Consider the following 7497-nt stretch of genomic DNA (forward strand, 5'->3'; position numbering starts at 1 on the left):
GTGGCTGCGATGGTCGCAGGAATCCTCCCGGGTAGGGATTTTGGCCGGCGGTCTGGAAAACCGCCGCTCGGGGAGGGCTATTCTCGTCCACAGCCTCCGCATCGAGATTTATTCCCAGGCTGTGGGGTTTGTTTGACCTTTCGCAACTAGAGCGAGTCGCAGAGCAGCTAATTGGTTCGCCATAAATCCTGCGGCCACACGTGTGACGAGCGGTGCTGTTCTCTGCGGCGGGGTTGGCGGGGGGGACGGGGGAACGGGGGGACGGGGGGGGTTCGGGAGGGAAGTCGGCCCCTGTGTGCGTGTGCCCTGCCGGCCTCGTGCATGCGGAGCATGTGGGGCAGCGTGGGGTGGAGCCGTGGCCCCCAGGCCTGTCCCGGCACGCCTGCCCCGTCCGGCACGGCACGGCACGAGATCCCATGCCATCCTCCCGCCCGGCCCCTCCCGGCCCCCTGATCCCTGCCAGGGCCCAGGCAGGGGTTTTGGGGGGGCAGTGCCTTCACAGCACCCCCCATACTCACTGGTGGACACCCCCCTCCCCAGATCAGGACCCCAACAGGGTCCCCTCCCCGGGACAGGCACCCCCCGCCCCCGTGGCGACATAACCCCCAGCGGCACCCTGCGCTCCTTCCTCCCGGCGGGGAGGGTGCCGGGGGGGGGGGGCAGGAGGATGCGGGGCTGGTCCCCAAAGGGCCCTGGGGCACGGCGGGTCCCCAGGGACAGGGACACCCGCTGCCTCACCAGCCCCGGGGCCATCCTGCCGTGGGGCACGGCGGCTCGGGGGTGTCAGGTACCGCGGCTCGGGGGGGTCCTCTCCTCCCTGTGCCCCCTCCACGGGTGGGGTCAGCATCATTTTTTTCAGGGACATCCCCTGCACCCAGCCCCGGGCGCGTTCCCCCCACCCGCAGCCCTCCCCGGGGGGCGTGGGGGGGCCAGCCAGGGCACCCAGCTTTGGTCCTGCTACGAAAACTCCCCTGCGCCCACTTCCAGCCCTGCCCGACCCCGGCTAATTGCCTCACTCCTCGTTAGCTGCTGCTCGCCGCCTGCCCGCGCCTGCAGGAAGGCCCTGCCTTGGCCAACAGCCCTCTTAATGGGTTGTACTGGGCAAACTGGGAATCGTACAGCATCCTTCCAGGCTGACCCCATCCTCTCCCCGTGGCTGGGTGCCCACAGCACCCGGTGCTGGGTGCTGGCCCAGGGATGCTCCAGACACAGGAGCACCCAAGGGTTGGATCGTGCCACAAGGGAGACCGGGAAAATAAAGAAAAGCCGGAGCAGAAACAGGAGAGAGGCAGGGAGCGGTGGGAGGTAATTCCCAGCGGGTTCTTCCCATCACTCCGCCTCATCCCGGCCCGGATCTCCCGGCCGTTCCCTGCGCCTGGATCCGGGAGCGGCAGCTGGCCGCGGGGATAGCAACGGGGTGGGGGGCAGCCTGCGCCTGGGGAATGGGTGCTGCTGCTGGGGGGGGGGGAGCACCCCGTGGGTGCTGCTGGTGTGGGGCAGGGCTTCATCCCCCCCCTCCACGGCACGGGGCTGGGGTGGGGAGGGTGCGGGGCGGTGCAGGGACCCATGGGTGCTGCCTGCGGAGCGAGGTGAGGAGGGTCCCGGTGCTGAGGGCATCGTGGCTGGGGACGTGGGGAAACTGAGGCACGATGGGGGACGCGGTGACACGAGCGAGGTGATGGGGTAGACTGGGGGCAGGGCTGTGTGCACACGCGTGTGCACATCTGTTCACGCGCGCATGTACACGTGGGTGCGTATGTGCACGCGGGCGCGCGTGCTTGCGCGTGCACGCCTGTGCGTACGTGTGCGTGCACGCGTGTGCGCGCCCCGCGGCGCAGGCAGCGTGCCTCCCCGTGCCTTCCAGCTGCGGCCGAGGCCGCTGGGGCGAGCGCCCGGCGCTGGCTCCCTGCCCCGGGAGCTCTGCGGCGCTGGGTGCCGGCGGCGAGGCCGCGCTGGCAGCCCCGGCGGGCAGGCTGCCCGCACACAGGCCTGCCTTTCAGGCGCCCCGCGCCGTGCCAACGCCACCCACCTGTGCCGGGAGCCGGGCACCGCACCACAGAGCCGCCTTTGTGCCGCCGGGCGGGCGCGCGGGGCTATGTGCACACGTGCGCACGCGCGCGCGCGCACGTGTCCCCGCGTTCGCTCGGCTGCGAGCGTCGCGATGGCCCCCCCCACCCCTCACCCCGAACCTCCCCATCTGGCCGCTGGGCCCCCCCAAAATTCAGCGCCATGTCCCCCGGCGCCAGCACCTGCCGCCGGCCGCGGCTGTGCCCGGCCCTTCCCCAGCACGCTGTGGCGCTCGGGGGAGGAAGAGTGGTAATTAAGTTAATTTGCACATGCAAATCATCCTCCGTTTGAATCTGTTAATTTTATAATTTGATGTTTAATGTACATATCTGCTGTGTTTTCCCAGCCAGAAACCCAACATTTTCTGGGTGCTAATGATGGGGGCTGCGCACCGGGGGCGGGGGAGAAGGACCCCGGGGTTGCGCAGATGCCGCTGAGGCACAGGCGATTAATCGCCCCCGGTGAGGGGTGCACCCCGCGATGTGGGTTCGCCCAGCTCAGCCGGCATCCGGCCGGGCTCTGCCTTCTCCCCGCAGCCCTCGCCCGCCCGGCACGGCAGAAGCCGCAAACCGGCAATTTGAGTTGGGTTTTTAAATATTTACAAATCACTACCTGTCGGCGAGGCCGATGCCGTCAGGGAGAAGGCGATGATCTGCCGGGCACGGCCGCTCCCGGTGCGAGGGAGGGAGATGCCATGTACGCGTGGGGCAGCCCCAAAAATGACTGAATTTGCCCCATTCTGGAGGCAGCACAGGTCCTTTCCGTCCCTCCTGCCGGGGAGGTGTTTTGGGTGGTGGGGAGCCGAGACCTGGCGACTGGTGTCAGCCAGCTGCCGGCCTCCCAGGGACAGAGGGACGCGCTGGCTACCGGAGAGTGTCCCCCCCCCCGGTGACATTCACAGCAGCGCCCGGCTCCCCGGGGAGCCCAGCACCAGCCGTCAGCGCCTCGAACCGCAGGGCCCGTGGAGGACGCGGTGTCCTCGTCCCTTCCCGATGCATCCCTGAGAGCTCTGCCGCCTCGTCCCCATCCCCGAAAGTCCCGCCTGAAGGTGGGGGACTGCAAACGCTGGGGCTGTGCGCCAAGGCTGAGCAGCACCCCAAGGGCAAACATCGCCCTGAGGCCGAGCAGCACCCCAGGGCTGAGCATCACCCCAGGGCCAAGCATCATCCTGGAGCCAAGCATCACCCCAAGGCCGAGCATCACCCCGGGGCTGAGCATCACCCTGAGGCCGAGCATCACCCCAAGACTGAGCATCACCCCATGGCTGAGCATCACCCCAGGGCCAAGCATCACCCCAGGGCCGAGCATCATCCTGGAGCCAAGCATCACCCCAAGGCCGAGCATCACCCCAGGGCCAGGCATGACCCCGGGGCTGAGCGTCACCCTGGGGCTGAGCATCTCCCCAAGACTGAGCATCACCCCAGGGCCGAGCATCACCCCCAGGCTGAGCATCACCCTGAGGCTGAGCATCATCCTGGAGCCAAGCATCTCCCCAAGACTGAGCATCTCCCCAAGACAGCATCTCCCCAAGGCCGAGCGCTGCCCCGTGCCGCAGCAGCCAGGGGCTGGCAGAGGCCGACAACCCACGTCCCTGTTTATCTGCGGTGCCGGCTGGGGTTTTGCATACGCCGGATTTGCAGGTTCCCTTTGAAGCTCCGGCTGCTGCCGGCCCCTCGTCTCTGCCTCGGCAGAGATAAAGCGGTTCCCCGCAGCCACCGAGCTTGGGAAGGACGTTGCCACCCGCTTGCCCGGGGCTGGATCCGGCCGGGTGATCCCCAGATCCCCAGCCCTTGGGGAGCAGGGGAGGGTGATGCCACCTTTCTAATGAAAACTAATTGCGATTAATCCCGTCTCATTGTTTACTCGGGGCTGATTTAAGCCCATTTCAGGCTAGACTGAGCCGTTGAACGTTTCTAATGTATTTTTCTTTCTGCTTTAATGACCTCGTTCCTGCCACCCCGCTGCTGGCTCCCTGCTCCAGAAGACGAGTGGTAACTTCAGCAACTTCATCTGAAAAGACAAAACCCCTCCGTGGCTGCTCCGGGGGTGGCCAGGAAGCCCCTTGTCCCCGGGAGCCTCACCGGGCTGTGGCCATCGCCGTCACTGAGCTCTCCCATCCAGCTGTTCCCAAAGCCAAATCCAGCTGTTCCCAGTGCCAGCCTTGTGCAGCCCCTCCGGCTGCTCTCCCCGTGATCCCAGGGCTCCGCCATCCAGCTGTGCCCCCCGCCCCATTCCAGCTGTTCCCATTGCCACCCCAAGGCTCCCCCATCCAGCTGTGCCCCCCGCCCCATTCCAGCTGTTCCCATTGCCACCCCAAGGCTCCCCCATCCAGCTGTGCCCCCCACCCCATTCCAGCTGTTCCCACCGCCCCCCCAGGGCTCCCCCATCCAGCTGTTGCCCCTGTGTCCCCAAACCAGCTGGCCTCACCGTCACCCAGGTTTCCCCATCCAGATGTGCTCACGGGATCCCCCGTCCCTCCCAATCCAGAGGTTCCCCCTGCAGCCCGCGGCCCCTTCCCTCCCAGCCTGTCCCCACGGCCCCCCCACGGCCCCCCCACGGCCCCCCCAGCCTCCCACCGAGCCGGGGCTATTTTTAACCTCCCCTTCAGCTCTCCCCTGCCCCGCGCAGAGCCGGGGACTTTCACAGCCTCCTTGTTCTTTCTCCTCCCTCCAGCGATGGAACGATGCCGGGGGGGGCGGGGGGGGCCCAAGGAGGTGCCCGACCCCTTGGGTCCCTGCTGAGGGGTTTTGCCGCGCTCACCCTTTCCTCGGAAGAGCTGTCGCCCATCCTCGCTCCCCCCCAGCTTTTCCCCTTTCTCCCCCCCCAGGACAAAAATCCATCGGGTTTCAGTCTCCTGCGGAGGAAGAGGAGCAGAGCGAAGGCTTTTGGGGTAGGCGGGGGGGGGGAGAGGATTTTCCCACCGAGGTGACAGCGTGGTGATGGGGTGATGAAGCATGTCCGTCCCCCCCCCCATCCACCCTCCGACACCACCGCCCCCCACCGCCCCTTGCCCCGTGCCTCAGTTTCCCCAGCAGCCCAACGCCCCGTGCCCAACGCCCCCCCCCAAACCCAACCACTGGCACCAGCCCCCCCCCAGCCAGGCCGTCCCCACGGCCGGCAGCCGGCACGGATGCCACCGGCCCCCCGTACGGATGCGCTTTGGCAGAGCGGCTCTTGCCGGGGAGCAGCCGGCCCCGGCAGCGATTGTGGTTTTCCCCTCAAGCGTGGCTAACGCCGGCGCTCGCCGGGTGGCACAGCCGAAGCCAAAGCCCCCCCCCGCCCAGGGTAGCTCAGGCAACACCCGCCACAGAGACAAGACCGAGGGGGAGAATCCCCTCCTACGGCCAGGAGAGAAAAGATAGCACAAGAATTTCGCCCAAAACAAAGGCACAAAATCGGAGCAGGCTGCTGAACCCAGTCTGATTTTTTTTTTTTTTTTATTTGGTTGGTTGGGGGTTTTTTTCCCCCTCCGTCAGCTATTTTCCAGCGTTTATCCCAGTCCTGACGCTCTGACGTTCCCTTTCCAAGGGGATAAAACCCCAGGAGCTGGGGACACACGCGGGGCTCTGTTTCTTGAACAACGGCCAAATTCACTGAATTCAAGGACAATCAGAGTCGAAGAAGCTGGGGGGGGGGGTTATTATTATTTATTTATACTGCTATTACAGCGAGTTAGTTAAAAATTATGCACTCCCAGCTTTGAAGTGGAGCAAACAAACCGCAAAAAAAAAAAAATAGAGAAAAAAAAATGGTTGAAAAAACCCCCCAATTAAATGGTGAAAATCCTGCCCTTCCTCCCTGTCTGAGGACTGGAGCTGAGGTCAGCTCTCTCCTTCCCTTAATCTGTGATTTTTTACCTTGATAGCAATTTTCCCTGGGCTGCCAGCTGGTTGGTAACGGCCTCTTTTGTCTTTAGCCCTTCCTTTCTTTTCAGGAAAATGGACTCCTGTAATTTTATCGGTGTGTGATTTCTACGCCGGGGGTGCGGTACCCAGTGCCGCGAGGCGGGGTGATGCTCCGGTACCCGTCACGTCCCGGGGTGGGGGATAAACCCGCGCCGGGTGCCACGGGAGCGGCGGGGCCGGTGGCTTTGGGCATCAGCCCGTGGCTTGGTTCAACGTCCCCGTCTGTCACCGCGAGCGCCCGGGACGCAGTCCAGCGAACGGTTTGCAGCGGTGAAGTGCCAAGCCGGCACGCCGCGGGCGCCTGGCAGGCGCGGGGAGGTTCCATCGGCGTTTCCCATGGCCGAGCATCACGCCGTGGCACGTCCCCAACCCTGGTGCGCTCTGTCCCCAAAGAGAGGGGGGGGTTCCAGCACCTCTGGGGGTGCATCACACTGGGAACGCTCCCCGCTTTGGCCTCCAGCCCCCGAGGCCGGATCCTGCATCCCCCCCTGCCCGGGGAAGCCTTCGGCCTCGCTGCCGCCCGGGGCTTTGCTCCGATCGATGCTCCGGCGTCTCTTAACACCTCGCAGGGATCGATGGACAAGGCGGGGAATTGCCCGCGCCGGAGGGACACGGCTAATCCCCCCGGCAGGGCTCTGCCTGCGGCCGCTCACCTTAACCCTGCCCGTGCCGTGGCGGCCACCAGGCTCTCCAGGAGCATCACCCAACTGGTGCCCATCACCGAGGCCTCTGGGCGCCGCCGCGGCACCGCATCCTCGGGGCTCTGCCTATTTTAGCCGCCTGCTCCTGCCTCTGCCTCTCCTCCGGCTGCAGAGAACTCCAAGGGCCGGCAAGAAAACACCAAAATCCACCAAAATCTCCCCAAAACTGGAGCCTACTGGTGGCCCCGGAGCTGTTTCCCCGGCCGTGGGGACACCACGTCCTGTCACCGACCTTCTCCTGCCAGAGCCCACGCCCCATCCCGCAGAGCAATTTAATCGCCAAAAGGCAATTTGGCAGCTTAAAAAAAAAAAATTAAAAAAAAAAAATCACACTCTGCAAATGGGTGCTGGGGTGCCCACGCTCCCACGGGGCTCCCGGGTGGGTGCACACCCCTGGTGGGGTCCGTGAGGGTGGGAGAAGGTTCCCAGGCCGCGGGGACGGTGCTATCCTGCACTGCCCACGGGGCTGGAGCACCGGAGCATCCTCGAACGGGAGCGAGAACCGGCTCAGGCAGTGCCAGAGACCTGCTGAGCCCTGTCGCAGCTCAGCACACGCATGAGTTCCTCACCGGCTGGATCCAGGTCCCCGAGGGGCGGCACGGCCAGGGATGCCGGGGACCGCGGCGGCCCGACGAGGAGCTGGATCCCATCCTGGGAAGTCGGCTTTCGAGGAAAAGCGGCGCGGGGAGAGGGAAGAGGAGGCTGGAAAGGCTCCAAGATCAGCGGCGCTGATACGAAACCATAAATTATCCTCCCGGCTGAGCCGGCTGCGGGAAAAGGCAGCCCCTCCAAAAAGCCGGGGAAGCGGCACAGCCGGCACTGAC

This window comes from Grus americana, chromosome 28 (genome assembly GCF_028858705.1).
Source record: "Grus americana isolate bGruAme1 chromosome 28, bGruAme1.mat, whole genome shotgun sequence".
Taxonomy (NCBI): Eukaryota; Metazoa; Chordata; class Aves; order Gruiformes; family Gruidae; genus Grus; species Grus americana.